This window comes from Siphateles boraxobius, unplaced genomic scaffold (assembly GCF_051911475.1).
Source record: "Siphateles boraxobius isolate OS27281-9 unplaced genomic scaffold, OSU_SipBor_1 148, whole genome shotgun sequence".
Classification (NCBI taxonomy): Eukaryota; Metazoa; Chordata; class Actinopteri; order Cypriniformes; family Leuciscidae; genus Siphateles; species Siphateles boraxobius.
This window is the reverse complement of record NW_027508753.1, coordinates 235,838-252,881: the sequence shown is the minus strand read 5'-3', so window position 1 is coordinate 252,881 and position 17,044 is coordinate 235,838. Positions and strand designations below refer to the sequence as shown.

At 39.8% G+C, this 17,044-nt stretch overlaps 1 protein-coding gene across 7 annotated transcripts in view; it reads left to right on the top strand.

The window, feature by feature from the left end:
• Positions 1–1,255: 1,255 nt before the first annotated feature.
• LOC143738532 (uncharacterized) overlaps positions 1,256–17,044 on the top strand; it is a 158,364-nt gene continuing 142,575 nt past the window's right edge. For 2 of the 7 annotated variants that reach the window (XM_077230523.1, XM_077230521.1), the window contains exon 1: positions 11,064–12,211. The gene's annotated coding sequence lies outside the window, so the exon portion shown is untranslated. Of the gene's footprint in view, positions 1,412–2,362; positions 3,460–5,345; positions 5,617–5,722; positions 5,977–6,111; positions 6,402–6,504; positions 6,677–11,063; positions 12,212–17,044 lie in introns of those variants that run through there. The other 5 variants (XM_077230520.1, XM_077230519.1, XM_077230524.1 and 2 more) reach the window with 5 other exon arrangements.

The following is a 17,044-nucleotide window of genomic DNA, read 5'->3' as shown; positions in this document are numbered from 1 at the left end:
TATCCCTTCAGAGGTATGTGTGTGTGTTTGTGTGTCTAAAATGAGAAGTCCTCCACCTCCACACAGCCATCTTTATCATGGGAGTTCAGCGGGCGCGTAGATCTAGGCTATGCACGGAACGTTTTTTTTTTAAGCGGAAAATTTATTATTTTCAAATGTAGTCATTTAGTGTCTATATAAACAACTATATATTTTATAATGACATTATAATTATACATGTAGCCTACATTAATATGTTTTAAATAGAATTACGATTACTGTAGGCTAATATATGTAGCAGGGCATTCACCCAGATAGCACAAGTCTATTTGATGTGATATTTACATCTGGAAGACGTATTTTTAAGAGTGTTTGCTCATCTGCAATACGTAGGACTTTTCCTGTCAGATGTCAAATAGACGTTTAGAAGATGTCTTTAAGATGTAATGATTTAGAATGCATGTTCAACTGACATCTTCTAAACGTCTATTTGATATCTGACAGGAAACGTCCTATAGACGTATTGCAGATGAGCAAACACACTTAAAAATACGTCTTCCAGATGTAAACATCACATCAAATAGACTTGTGCTATCTGGGCAGTTACTTTGGAAAGGACAATAATAAAGTGTCAGTGTATTTCATTAGACTTTAACTTTGCCAGCTATAAAAAAAATATATAGCATTTCCTCACGTTTTACCACTGCTTTTTAGTGACAGTCGATATGCATGGGCCACTGGCGATGACAGTGATGGCCAAAACACACCCACTCCCTCGCTTCTTCTCACAGCATCCACGCCCATTTAAGTTGCATTTTTCAAAAAGATTGTGAGCTAGACCTGAGCTGAAAGAGGGGGGTTTCATGACCCTTTAATACGGCCCTGTGTCCACACCTGCACTCTGGCTGTAGCGAGGACAGTCTCCGAGTGCATACCGACACTGGAACTATTCATCCAGGCCACTGTGTGGCGCTCGGGTCTGGCCAGCCGATAGAGATAACACAACATGAAAGACCGGCAACACAACACATCGCCAAGGGGGTAATCCATCAGCCGGAAGTTGAAGCCTCGCGGGAGCCGCCATCGTAGCAGAACTTCACCTGCTGTTAGCATTCCAATGACTCCCATTCATTTTGGCGTCACTTTGACTTTACATCTGAGGCGTCCAAAGACTTAATTTGTCCATTATTTATTTCTAAATAAACACGACAATGTATAAAAGGCTCCATTACTTTGTATCTTACGTTATGGCCCCGTAGAAGCCGTTTTTAGTATTAATGTAACAAACAAAACGAAAATCAAAAGAAACAAAAGACAACTTAGATGAGTGTGTTGTTTTGCGCATGCGTGCATTTCTGTCAGCGATGGAAATGGAGTGGATATGTTTGGGTGTGTGAAAACCAGCGTGTTAATCGCCCCAGCAGGGGACGAGGTAAGATAAGTTGTTTGTGTGTGTGTGTGTGTGTGTGTGTGTGTGTGTGTGTGTGTGTGTGTGTGTGTGTGTGTGTGTGTGTGTGTGTGTGTGTGTGTGCTGCGCAAACCAACAGAGACAGTAACAAATTCGAATTTTCCCAGATCAATAACTCATGAACTAAACATGGTAAAAACACAAATAGCCTACCACCTCTTTCCTAATTTTACTGAAAACGAGTTTCCCACCGCTCTGGACAAAATTAATTGATCTACAGGCGCAGGCATTATTTAAAACTTTAAAACAAAGACATGACCATCATGCCTAGCTTAGTCGTAGTCACAGCGTACATAGCAACGTAAAAACAATGATAAATCAAATTAACAGCAAAAGTAAAATGTACAACCACAATGGATGTACGTTCATTTAAACAGCAGAAGAATAATATATTATGCACATATTCAGATAAACCACTAAAGTGGGTGTAATTTAATTTCAATTAAATCATTCATTACCATTTTGACCAATAATCTTAATAGAAAACTCAGAAATTACTAATGTTTGGGGCAGAGCTGTCAAATCTGGAAATTGCACCAGCGATGCAAAGTTCCAGCAGTCTCATTGGTTAGAATGAATCACGTCATGATGCTATGTAGTGTACAGCTATTTGCACTTTTATTTTAAGTCACTGTAAAGGCAATTAAAAAAAAAAAAAAATCTAAAAACATTATAAATAAATGTTAGAAATGTATTGCTGAAACACATTATAAAGACTGAGAACTGTGAAGTACTTAATTGTTAGCCTGACGTTGTCATATTCTAGTCAGAGTGTGAGTCTGATTCGGCTCCATTGGGCTGTGATTATGGGGCGTGTTTCAACCGAACCAGGAAAGAAAATAGGCTTGTTCGACTTGAACCGGCGCTGCACAGACAAAGTACCGCGAGAGTGATTCAAAAGCATAAGGAGCCGTTCGCTCTCTAATCGCTCTCGCGGTGCTTTGATGTCATAAACTGATCGGTCTGTGCAGCGCCGATTCAAGTCGAACAAGCCTATTGCCTCTGTGCTCAATTGGATAGACCTACAACCAATCAGAGCAGCGGAGTAAGTGACGTATGTTCTTCATTCATATTTATCGATCAACAAATGTCTTGATCGCGGTTCTTTGTTTCTCTTTTAAAATGAATGTGCTGTCGTCGATATCTTCTATAACAGACGCAATTGCTGAATCTACACATCTCAATTCTCCAGCGGCAGCCATTCTTTGTTGTAAACAAATTCAACCCGAGCGCTCTTTGGTGACGTGGATTTACGTTACTGTCCACCATCTGTCCATCATCGTATAAAGCCCGCCCTGAATATTTGATTGGTCCGAACAGCTTTTGTTAGAGCATAGTTGCTCCGCAACGGATAAAGTCCAGACCGAACTTCCCGACCTCAAATGTTGTGGGCAGGGCTAAGTTCGGCTGGCATCCAAGCTACTTAATTGTGGAGTGAGACTGTTAAACAGTTTTTCACCATTGTTGTTTTCAGGATTTTTTGGGCTAAAACGGTGGTTCTGACACAATGGAGCCACTGAGGCTGGCCCCGCCCCTACTGTCGATGACGCACTGGAGCTGCTTAGGCTGGCCCCGGCCCTAACAATATAACTAGAGCACATTCACATCAGTTTGCCGCTCAATCGCGTGTTACCGTCAGTACTATTAGTCACTACAGGCTGCTAGCTATGCCTTCGGCATGATAATGCGTATTACCTGGATGCGATCACGTACAAAACAGATCTGTGTCCTTATTTAAATTTCCCAAAAACGATCACATCAGGAAGAGGTGGATTAATTTTGTGAAGAGCCACCTCGATGGAGTGCTGAGGATCACCGCCAACACCCGCCTGTGTAGTGATCATTTTACATAGGATAGTTTTATGAACTTTCATCGGAGACAACTGGGATTCACTGATAATCCGCTGTTACTGGTGAATGGGGCCGAACCGACTATCTCCCGCCTCGGCCCTCATCCTCCCGTCATGCCGACACCTGGAGCCATCATCGGCAGAGCGTGCCCACCAGTGAGTGTAAGTTGCCTTGTGTGCTTATGTTATAATTATACTAGGTAGTCCACAGTAACTCTATGAAATTCTGCAACCCTCTAACGTGGTTCTTTTTTGTTTATGTGCATCACTATGATTCTTTAGACACATAATTTCAACTATTATCTGTTCACAAAGCAGTGCCTTCCAACCACAAGAGAGACCGAGTGCCAACGTGACGACACGCAGAAAGTCACCCGAGAAGTTGGATGTCAGACAGATCAGTGTGTGGGTAACAGCACTGTGGCCACACGACTGTCTAATAATACAGGTATGCTGAGAGGTCAAGTGCCTAGTTTGTCTTTTTGAAATTTGCACGTGTTTTGTCTTGCTTGTTTTCACATTCAGTAGATTTTTAAACCATAACATCGCTAAAAGAGGGTGCTCACTGCCACAAACGCACACACAGAGAGAGAGGCATGTTTCAGAGCACACAACCTCCGAAATTAATACTTCTTTTTTTTAACATTTAATTAATTTTTTTTTTTACCTGAAATTAATAGTTAAACCTAACTTTATTTGTAACTTTGATAGACTATTATTTGTAATTCATATATTTGTTTTTATTTTTTACTGATTACTTGCCTTTAATAATGGTTTAACTTTATTAGCTAGGCTAGTAGTTTTTGCTGTTGTATCCGAGTAAAGTGGGCTTTAAGTATGAAATAATTTTTTTCTTGCTGATCCGAAAAAGTATGATTTGTAACTCAAATCCGTTGAACCACTATCTCACACTATAATTTTTTTTTACTTCCAGTAACATTCTGATGAATGTCATGCGCCCTGTATGAAATCTTGCAAGGACAGAAATGTTTTAAAAAAAATCTGTTCTACTTGCATAGCTCCACCTCTCTTACAAATATAAACACTATACATAAAGCATTCCTATTACCATCCATATTACTGTATTTTACAGGTCCTCAAGCTACAGTGTCCACGAAGAGTGTCTCTGTGTGCAACACCACATCCCAGCTTCCTCCGCTCTGCTCTTCATCTCCACTGAAGCGGAGAGCAGGATCACCTGATAGACCACCAAAGCGCTCTCTCCTGGAGTTTCCCTCTTTTCAGGAATCTGTGATCAGTTTCAACATGGCAGATCCTGATGACTCCAGCATGTCTGAATTGGTTGACACCACCAGTGAACAGTAAGTTAACTTTATTTGTTATAGATAGGGATGTCCCGATACCACGTTTCTCTCGACTTTGTATTGATTCCGGCCATGTCTGCTGTCGGGGCGTTTTGCTCTTCCTTGCAGCCGTTGCTTGCAGAAATTCCTGATGTCGTGTGGTGTTTTTCCAAATGCTTAATTAAGTTTGTGGTGTTAAACCGACCAACATCACTGCCACCCCTCGAAACATTTGCGTTGCAAATTTTGCATTCGACCGTTGGACTTTTTATCTCTTTAAGGTTAAAATACGTCCACACCGCTGACATGGCTATTCTGTAAGTTAGCTAACTCTCTTACTCATGCGACTATAATTGGCTACTTCTGTTATCACGTGACAGGCTGTGCCGCTTTACTGGATGTGGCAGCAAGGGAAATGCTAATATTCAAGCATTTAGGAGATGGCTTAAGCTAGATTTCCCCATGGTTTGTGTTGGAAAGGTATCGGATCATATTTTTTTCTCCCCTCCGATCTAGCGTTCTGGGCACGATATCGATGACGTGGATCGGATCGGGACATCCCTAGTTATAGATCTTTGTTAATCAAACATAATAGGAATAATCTCTTCCCCAACATAATTTTAATTGATGCTGATGTGATTGTTGTTTTATTTACTATGAAGGTTAAAAATTAAAATAAATTAAATAAAAAAATAATACACTTTGTAACAAGTATTTTTTTTGTGTGGTTTCCTTTGTCGATAGAGCACCAACCAAGCCACCGCAGGACATGGTGAAATACTTGGTATATGAGGAGTGCCTGCTTTAGCTTTTTAAAATCTGCCCCACCTGCTCGAGCGTCTGCAAGGTGATCAAATTTGTAAAAGGAACATTCCTCTCTGTGACCCAGAAGTGCCAGCATTGTTCATTCAGAGAGTGGAGGAGTCAACCACTTCTGGGCAGCTCTCCGGCAGGCAATCTGCACCTATCAGCCGCTGTCTACTACACTGGCGGCTCTTTCATGCAGACTAACAAGGTTTGTATAAATAATGACATTTATTTTTCAAAGGTTTATAAGGCCAGTGCACCACACAGCGCTACAGTGGGATGTAGTTCATGCTATTTCTGATTTTACTTCACAGGTGCTCAACACACTGCATGTGAGAACCTTCAGCAGAATGACACATCGAAATCATGTGCACAACTACATTCTGCCTTCTGTGCTGCATGAGTGGAGATCATGCCAGAGCGACCTGCTTGAGGGACTAAAACAGAGAGAAACTGTTCTCTCGGTGGTGATATGAGAGCTGACAGTCCAGGCCATTGCACAATGTATGGCTCGTACTCCATGATGGATCTCAGCACAAACAAAATTGTTGATATCCAGCTCGTACAGGTAAATGGATTATAAAAAAACAAGTATTTGCAGTATTTGCCAGGGAAACTCTTGGGACATTTTGAGAAATTAATTAGATTTCAGACTTTAGAAGTCTTTATTTAAAGAAATGTTATGCCTGTTTATGATCCACAGAGCAATAAAGTGGGAAGCAGTGTCCGTATGGAAAAGGAAGGGCTTATCCAGTCTGGAAAAGATAGATGCCATGTCCAAGGAGAAAGACTGCAACAAGGTCAAAATGTGGAAAAAGAGCATCAAAAATCACCTCTACTGGTCAGCATCCGGTTCTTCAGATGGAGAGGAAACAGGGGCAAAATGGACGTCTCTTCTCAATCACATCCAGAATGTGCATATCCATGAACATCCACTCTTCCCCAAGTGCCTTCACCCTCCTTCCACTGACAAAAACAATTGGCTGAACCCCGGTACGCCACTATTTAATAGCATTTATGCTGATCCTGTAGTGTACTCTCAGCTGCTCTGCACTCATCATCTTTTATGTGTTGGTTATTCTCCGTCCTCCTCTAGCAACAAAGGCCATCTACAAGCTGGAGAAGGTGCTGATGAACAAGCGTGTTCTTGGTGATGTGAAAAAGCTGAGCCCTGTCCACCAAACATCTGCCTTGGAGGCGTTCCACGGTGTGATTCTGCGGTTCGCACCAAAAAACGTGGGCTTCTCATACTTAGGGATGCTTTGCAGGTAAATAGTATAGTAATCATGTTGTCAATATTGTATAGTAGCAGCACTTTACCAACGGCCAAACCACACTGTCTACATGAGCGGCGTGTGTGCGCAGCGGAAGCTTTTCATTTCAGTTTCCGCGGGGCATTAAAAGGCATTAAATGGATTTTGCGAAAATTAAGGCATTAAATTGCATTAAAAAGCATTACATTTGAATCCTACAGGCATTAAAATGTTTATATAGTTTTGAAAAATTTATCCAGACATCAATAGCTGTATTAGTATCAGTGATTCTGACCTTCATTCACATAAAGATGCCATTAAACAAGTATTTGAAATGTACTCTCTTTATGTTGGTTCCACATTAATTTGGAGATTAACTGTGAAATTAATACATTATAAAATATATAAACTAAATATAAACCTACAAAAATGTAACTGTTTTTAATCACAGAATTTTCTTTTGATTAATCAAGTACATTTTTAATCGATTGGCAGCGCACACACACACACACACACACACACACACACACACACACACACACACACACACACACACACACACACACACACACACACACACACACACACACACACACATATACACTCACCTACACTGTAAAAAAAAATCCTAATTTTACAGAAAATAACTGTGATTTTTTGACGATCATTTTCTTTAATTTTAAATTATACTCAAAACACTGTAAAATTACAAATAATATCTGTAAAATAAAAATTCAGCTGTTATTTTAGGTATTGTGACATTAATGACAAATTACAGTAATTCACATTTTTTATACAGAAAATTGATTGTATTTTTCATACAGTATATTTTCTGTTTTCTTAAATTACATAAAAATGTATGTAAAATTACAAATATAATCTGTAATTTAACAGAAACAAAACAGTTAAATGATAAAATGGTCAAATGACTGTCAGCTCCACAAAAAACTGTAAAACATCCTAAATTAAATAAACTGAAAAACACTGTTATTTTACAGGTATTTCCTGAATAATCACGATCATATACCTTCATTGTAAAACAAAATCGTAAAAAAATGGTCAAATGACTGGCAGCTACGGCTGCCAAATAAAAACCATAAAATTAAAGTAAAATATGCTAATTTAAATAAACCGAAAAACACTGTTATTTTACAGGTATTTCCTGCATTATTATGATCAAATACCTTCATTGTAAAAAATCGTAAAAAAAGGGTCAAATGACTGGCAGCTACGGCTGCCAAACAAAAACCATAAAATTAAAGTAAAATATGCTAATTTAAATAAAGTGTAAAAAACTTTAAAATAAGTTTGATGTCACCATGATTGGGATCAGTGTCTGCTTTAGTTGGGGTCATGACCCTTGAGATTTAACTTATGCTTTTCTCTGGCTGCTTTAACTGTGTATTTGATACACGTTTGTCATAAATGCTGGAGAAAATATCAGATGATCTTGATCATTAATTGATGATGTTATAGTCATCATATGATGATCTGATTCACTGATATGACAGTCAAATCTCTGTATATGATAGCTTAGATTACAGAGTATGTAGGTGGAATTTAGCTTTATACAAAGTTTTTAATTAATGTCATAATTTATCACATGACCCTTGAATATTGTGGTATCAGTATTATAACAACCTGCATTTAAAAAAATATATATATATATATATTACACAAAAAAAGCTTTGTGGTTTTTTTAGTTGTATAGAGACATCAAGAATCAACATATGAATCTCAACAATGGTGACAACCAAAAAAGTTTTTTTTTTCATTGTCACCATTGTTGTGATTCATACGCTGATTCTTGATATCTGAGTGAGTCTATATGATCCTGTCAAATATTTTCTGTATTTACTTCATAAAATCTGAGTATCACAGCACTGGAGAATGTTTTATAGAAGCCTTGTCATGAAAAATGAATAACTAATATTTAATGACATAATCAGATATTGTACTTCAGATGGTATCAATGGAGCCGGACTCTACATGATGACTATACTCACTACTAAGCGACCAACATTATCTGACCTGAGTTTCTCTTAGACTCTTACGATAATAAATATGCATCAGAGACACACAGTTAATGCAGCCAGAGAAACATTAAAGTTCAACACTAAAAGTTCAAGAGCCCAACTAAAGCAAATACTGATCTCCATCATGGTGACATCAAACTTTATTCTTTTCAATAAAGCTTCAACTTCTAAACCTCTGTTAATTCTCATTAATAATGTTAGTATGAAAGAAATAAAGTCTGGATTGTAATAAGTGAAAATGCTGCGATCCTGAGAGATCTGGTAGTGTTTAATGTTCTGTTGGGGTTTAAAGTGTTTCTGTATGGTGTTTCGTGTGTCACCATTGTGTTGAAGAGTAGAGCCTGAGCTTCAGTCCAGGATGAGCAAATAAACACTGATGAAATGCTGCATGTTTCTTTATTTAACTGACAGTAACTGTGTAGTTGCTGATGTAGTGACGTATATAGTCAAAGCAAATCATGCATGTAATTAACTGCATGTTTTTCAGTAAATAAATCAGGAAATAAATGTGAAATAACTGTGTTTTAACTGTGTGTTTCTGTTAAAAAAGATTAATGAAGATTTCTGTAAAAGTATTTTGCACTTATTTAAATTAAGATATTTGACATTAATTTTATGGTTTTTGTATGGCAGCCGTTGCTGACAGTCATTTGACTGTTTTTTTTATGGGATTTTTTTACAATGAAGGTGTTTGATCGTAATAATTCAGGAAATAGTTGTAAAATAACAGTGTTTTTCTGTAAAAAATTTAAGGAAAAATTTCTGTAAAAGTTTTTTGCATTTCATTTAAATTACGATATTTTACTTTATTTTTACGGTTTTTGTTTGGCAGCCGCAGCTGCCAGTCATTGACCGTTTTTTTACGATTTTTTTTTTTACAGTGTAAAGGATTATTAGGAACACCTGTTCAATTTCTCATTAATGCAATTATCTAATAAACCAATCACATGGCAGTGGCTTCAATGCATTTAGGGGTGTGGTCCTGGTCAAGACAATCTCCTGAACTCCAAACTGAATGTCAGAATAGCAAAGAAAGGTGATTTAAGCAATTTTGAGCGTGGCATGGTGGTTGGTGCCAGACGGGCCGGTCTGAGTATTTCACAATCTGCTCAGTTACTGGGATTTTCATGCACAACCATTTCTAGGGTTTACAAAGAATGGTGTGAAAAGGGAAAAACATCCAGTATGCGGCAGTCCTGTGGGCGAAAATGCCTTGTTGATGCTAGAGGTCAGAGGAGAATGGGCCGACTGATTAAAGCTGATAGAAGAGCAACTTTCACTGAAATAACCACTCGTTACAACCGAGGTATGCAGCAAAGCATTTGTGAAGCCACAACTCGCACAACCTTGAGGCGGATGGGCTACAACAGCAGAAGACCCCACCGGGTACCACTCATCTCCACTACAAATAAGAAAAAGAGGCTACAATTTGCAAGAGCTCACCAAAATTGGACAGTTGAAGACTGAAAAATGTTGCCTGGTCTGATGAGTCTCGATTTCTGTTGAGACATTCAGATGGTAGAGTCAGAATTTGGCGTAAACAGAATGAGAACATGGATCCATCATGCCTTGTTACCACTGTGCAGGCTGGTGGTGCTGGTGTAATGGTGTGGGGGATGTTTTCTTGGCACACTTTAGGCCCCTTAGTGCCAATTGGGCATCGTTTAAATGCCACGGCCTACCTGAGCATTGTTCTTGACCATGTCCATCCCTTTATGGCCACCATGTACCCATCCTCTGATGGCTACTTCCAGCAGGATAATGCACCATGTCACAAAGCTCGAGTCATTTCAAATTGGTTTCTTGAACATGACAATGAGTTCACTGTACTAAAATGGCCCCCAGAGTCACCAGATCTCAACCCAATAGAGCATCTTTGGGATGTGGTGGAACGGGAGCTTCGTGCCCTGGATGTGCATCTCACAAATCTCCATCAACTGCAAGATGCTATCCTATCAATATGGGCCAACATTTCTAAAGAATGCATTCAGCACCTTGTTGAATCAATGCCACGTAGAATTAAGGCAGTTCTGAAGGTGAAAGGGGGTCAAACACAGTATTAGTATGCTGTTCCTAATAATCCTTTAGGTGAGTGTATATATATATAATATATGTGGTTAGTCTTGGGTCATATATGGCATTAAAAATAAAAAAAGGCATTAAAAAGCATTACATTTAATTTGAAGATAACTGCAGAAACCCTGTTAGAGCATCCACACAGGAGAGAGAGGGGGGCGGTGTGGCCATGGTGTCATCATGCTGGAGTAATCCCATACAAATCCTCATTCCAGACTTTACCTGGCTGCATTGCACTTCAATGAAAATTCTGGCCGTACCCAAGCAAGGACGGCAGCCGGAGAACTGCAGTTCAACATTAAAGAATAGAATAGAATAGAATGAGGCATTTATATAGCGCTTTCATATGTACTACTGTACACCCAAAGCGCTTTACAATCATATCAGGGAATCTCTCCTCAACAACCACCACCAGTGTGCAGCATCCACTTGGATGATGCGACGGGAGCCACGGTACAACGGCGCTAGTGCGCTCACCACACACCAGCTACAGGTGGAGAGAGGAGAGAGAGTGATAGAGCCAATTCAGTGGATGGGGATTATTAGGAGGCCATGATTGGCAAGGGCCAATGGAGGGAATTTGGCCAGGACACCGGGGTTACATCCCTACTCTTTACGAGAAATGCCATGGGATTTTTAATGACCACAGAGAGTCAGGACCTCGGTTTTACGTCTCATCCGAAGGACGGTGCTCTTTGACAGTATAGTGCCCCCAGTACTATACTAGGGCATTAGGACCCACATAGACCACAGGGTGAGCGCCCCCTGCTGGCCTCACTAACACCTCTTCCAGCAGCAACCTGGTTTTCCCAGGAGTCTCCCATCCAGGTACTAACCAGACTCAACCCTGCTTAGCTTCAGTGGGCAACCAGTCTTGGGCTACAGGGTGATATGGCTGCTGGATAAGTTCCCAAGGACATGAGAGGGGAACATGTGGTGAAGACCAAATACTCTACTGGTTAGTTAATTCTCAATTGTCTTTTGGTATCTCCATACTAACATATACATGATTCTGCGTTTGTGCATTGATCCCGCTGGCAAGATTTTGGCACCACCTGAGTGACAAGCAGTAAAAACACATTTTCTATTGCAGTTACTTTGTTAACAGTTTGTCAACAGTTTGTCAACAGTTGAGACCATATGAATGACTCAAACTATATGCTTTGTGTTTTAGAATATGTGACTGAGCTTACGGACATCCTCTTTAACGAGGTCATCCAAGACCCTGCACCCTTTGTGGCTGATATGAAAGCAGTGGTTGTTCCTGGATTGCTGTGTTCACTGTAGGAGCAACCTGGGAAATGTGACGCAATTGCTAGTCATGTGTCCAGGTTCAGCTGTGCAGGTTGTGAGGGGAACAGCTCTAACACTCGGTGACCCAACACCCATCTAAGCCAACAATCCATTTCTTAATCAATCAGCTGTATTCAGCCAACATGTAAGTCACCATCTCCAACGTACTATTCTTGCCCTTACTCAATTTAGTTATTTGGGTTATATATACAGTAAATTAGGTCAGTCACAATAATTACATTATCGACTTGTTGCACAATATATATGGACAGATTTGACAGTAAGTTGTGACACATTACTCAAAAACTGGTTGACAGCTGTCCAAAATGTCTATGAAATGTATTGTGTATTGAATAATTATGTACATGACACATTACCAAACAAGTACATTATATAAAGATTGTTTAAATTTAAATTGAAGGTTTAAAGCCTCTGCGTACTCCCCATCCTCATCCGGGTCCTCCTGGTGAACACAGAGCACAATCCAAGAAGGAATGGCAACCCTGTTGTGCAAAATGTCATGTCACATTGTAAGATTATGTGTATTTTCAGTTAACTATAGTCAGATGCAATTACATTGTTACTGTGCCTCATATGTAATCAACTCTATCTGTGTCTGTAAAGGTGTGAAGCAAATGGCCCATACATATGTATGGCCTAGAGAAACTGAATGGCCCATAGGTGTATGGCCCACAGGAACTGATTGGTTTGAATGACAAAGAAACAGCATTGCTCAGAGTAGAATGCAGGGTAGATTGCAGGATAGATCTCCTGTGGGAGGCCCTAACAGTTTTCTATTGTTTGTAGCCCATTTGTCTTCATGTATAAAGTTCTGTCTTACAAACAGAACTTTGGGTTAAGATTGTTGAAGGGCGACATGCGAACATCACTGCTGAAGGACTGCTACACTACAAACCTTCAATAAATTCTTCTCCCCACAAGAACTCTGGTCAAGCTTACTTATTTTATGTATTGGAGACATCTAATACATTGGCGAGCCACCCAAACCACTGCTCGGCCAAATACAGCAAAATCTAACAATTTGGTGTGAGCCAGCCAGGAGAGACTGACAAGAAGAGAACTCACAACTGCAACAAGGAGTAAACCAAGAACTCACCAGTCGAGTATCTGAAGTTCAAAAAGACTGCATCTGTGGACACAATTTATTTGAATCAACTGGATCCTGTCTCAAAGATCCTAATTTGGTGAGTGAAACTTATCAGCTCTCTAAAAGAACATCTTCTGAAAAGAATAATAGTAGACCAGTAAAGATTTGTAGTGTAGTCACACATACTGTGTATTTTTGAGAATTTTAGGCTTGGGCCTTTTTCATGAGTCTGTAGGAACCTTTTAAATGATTTAGTTAATTCTCCTGAAACTGTAGGAGCTATAGAAATAAGTTGTATAACTTGGCCCTGTTCTCTTGAGTCTCTAAGAATCAATTAAGAAAGAGGTTTGGTCCGTTCTCATGGGATTGTAGGAGCTATTGAAATAAAGGATAAGTTTGGTCCTTTCTCTGGAGTCTGTAGGAATTGTTAAAGAAACAATTTAGTCCGTTCATCCAGAGATTGCAGAAACTGTAATTTTAGGCTTGGGCCTTTTTCATGAGTCTGTAGGAACCTTTTAAATGATTTAGTTAATTCTCCTGAAACTGTAGGAGCTATAGAAATAAGTTGTATAGCTTGGCCCTGTTCTCTTGAGTCTCTAAGAATCATTTAAGAAAGAGGTTTGGTCCGTTCTCATGGGATTGTAGGAGCTATTAAATAATATAGAATTCATAGACAATTGGAAAAGTTTTTGGGGCAAACCTGACCTGTTGAAAAGAGATGGTTTTCATCCCTCCTGGGATGGTGCTGCTCTTCTCTCTAGTAATTTGGCTCATAGTCTTAGAGATAAAACATGACAATCTGGGGCTCAGGTCAGGAAGCAGACAAACTGGCTAAACCGACCGTCTGCTAGCGGCCTCGTGTCACCAAGGTCAGATAAATCCCATCACATAGAGGCTCTTTCACCTAGATATCATCAAATAGAGACTGTGTCTGTTCCCCGAATTTGGAAATCCAAAAAACGTCCAAACCGATCTAAGGATAAAAATGTAACTGATATTCAACAAATAAAAAATAGATATAATACAGATGAGCAAATGATAAAATATATTTATATATTTAAAATATATTTATTTTGAAGTGTTGGTGCTTAATGTAAAAATATATAATGTAAACGATAAATCAAGTTTGAGAATTCTGCTGGCAACTGTCTACAGGCCACCAGGGCACCATAAAGATTTTATCAAAGAATTTGCTGACTTTCTATCTGAATTAGTATTGACTGCAGATAAAGTCCTAATTGTTGGTGATTTTAATATACATGTAGATAATGGAAAAGATGCAATGGGATTGGCATTTAAAGACATTCTTAACTCTATTGGAGTTAGACAACACGTGTCAGGACCTACTCATTGTCGTAATCATACGCTAGATCTAATATTATCACATGGAATCAATGTTGATGCTGTTGAAATTCTGCAGCAGAGCGACGACATCTCAGATCATTATCTAGTCTCATGTAAATTACATTTGGCCAAGGCTAAAAAGCCAACTCCGTGTTACAAGTATGTTAGACCTATCACTTCTGCCACTAAAGATTGCTTTATCAATAATCTTCCTAATCAGTTTCATCGTCTCAGCATCCCAGATAGCTTAGAAGAACTTGATATTGCAACAGAAACTTTTAACTCTCTCCTTTCCAGCACTTTAGATACAGTTGCTCCGTTGCGTTTAAAGAAGATTAAAGAAAATAGTCCCACACCGTGGTACAACGAGCACACCCGGGCCCTTAAGAGAGCAGCCAGAAAAATGGAGCGCAACTGGAAGAAAACAAAACTAGAGGTATTTCGGATTTCATGGAAGGAGAGCTCGATTGCTTACAGAGAGGCTTTAAAAGCTGCTAGATCTGCTTATTTTTCAACCCTATTAAAAGAAAATAAACATAATCCAAGGTATTTATTTGAAAAAGCGGCTACGCTAACGAAAAAGAAAGCTTCAAGCCCAGAAGTTTCCAAGAAACACAGCAGTAATGACTTTATGAACTTCTTCACTTATAAGATTGATAATATTAGGGACAAAATTATAACTATGCAACCGTCTACTACAGCATCACATCAGGGAGTGCATTATAGTCTCCCCGAGGTAAAATTTGATTCATTTGTTGCCATAGGAGAGGAAGAATTTTGCAAACTCGTTAATTCATCTAAATCGACAACATGTATGTTAGACCCTATACCGACTAAACTACTGAAAGAGATGCTTCCAGAAGTCATAGATCCTCTTCTTAACATCATTAATTAATCTTTGTCTCTAGGATACGTACCAAAAACCTTTAAGCTGGCTATGATTAAACCGCTTGTTAAAAAAACGCAACTTGATCCTACAGAATTAGTCAATTACAGGCCGATTTCAAATCTACCTTTCCTGTCAAAGATACTAGAAAAGGCAGTATCCTCACAACTGTGTTCCTTTCTTAAAAGAAATGGTATCTGCGAGGATTTCCAGTCAGGATTTAGACCGCACCATAGTACTGAGACTGCTCTCATTAGAGTCACAAATGATTTGCTTTTATCATCCGATCATGGTTGTATCTCTCTATTAGTGTTACTTGATCTTAGTGCTGCATTTGACACCATTGACCACAACATTCTCTTAAATAGACTAGAAAACTATGTTGGCATTAGTGGAATTGCATTAGCATGGTTTAAATCATATTTATCTGACCGCTATCAGTTTGTAGCAGTAAATGAAGAGATGTCTTATTGATCACAAGTTCAGTATGGCGTACCACAAGGCTCAGTACTAGGACCGCTGCTGTTCACTCTGTACATGCTACCTCTAGGAGATATCATTAGGAAACATGGAATTAGCTTTCACTGTTATGCTGATGATACTCAGCTCTATATTTCTTCCAAACCTAACGAAACTCACCAATTCACAAAATTATCGGAATGCATAGTTGATATAAAAAATTGGATGACTAGTAATTTCCTACTACTAAATTCTGAAAAAACAGAGATTCTAATTATTGGACAAAAAACTTCCACACGTAATAACCTAGAATACCGTCTAACACTTGATGGCTGCTCTGTTAAGTCTTCGTCGTCAGTTAGGAACCTTGGTGTGATCTTTGATACCAATCTTTCATTTGAAAGTCACGTGTCTAGTGTCTGTAAAACCGCATTTTTCCATCTTAAAAATATATCTAAATTACGTCATATGCTCTCATTGACAAATGCGGAACGTCCTGGTTGCGTATGCAACCCACCGTTCCCTGAAGGAGGGAACGGAGGACGTAGTCGACGTCGACTGAATTGGGATCTCGCTAGAGAGCCTGTCTTCTTCGAGTACTATTGAACGAGCCAATGTAATTGGCGTGCGTGATTCGCATCACACACTCCGCCCCCGCGGCGCGGGTATAAATACGGAAGTGGATGCACGCACTAGTTGCTTTTTCGCTGAGGAGCCGAGAGTAACCCGGGGTCAGCGGTGGTCCAGCGGTAGTGGCAAGGGGACTACGTCCTCCGTTCCCTCCTTCAGGGAACGGTGGGTTGCATACGCAACCAGGACGTTCCCTTTCAGTCGATAACGTCGGACGTAGTCGACGTCGACTGAATTGGGATCACCCTTTGAACACGCCACTAACGCTGCCACCTTCCAGTGCCTAAACCAAAGCCTCCTGATGCCCCCGCAAATTTAAGGCGGGGAAGGACAGGGCTTAGGCCAGGGAAGTCACTGCTGTTCCTACAGGACCACTGGGAAAGCGTTCCCCGTACATTGGAAGGAAGGGACGCTGCGGAAGCCACGTCCAACCCAGAGGGAGGTAACGTGGAAAATGCACATTTGAACTGGGCGGAAACCGGGCAGTCTAACATATGGAATGACACTGGGGTGGCTCCAGCCTAAGACGGGGGGAGACACACCGGACAGTG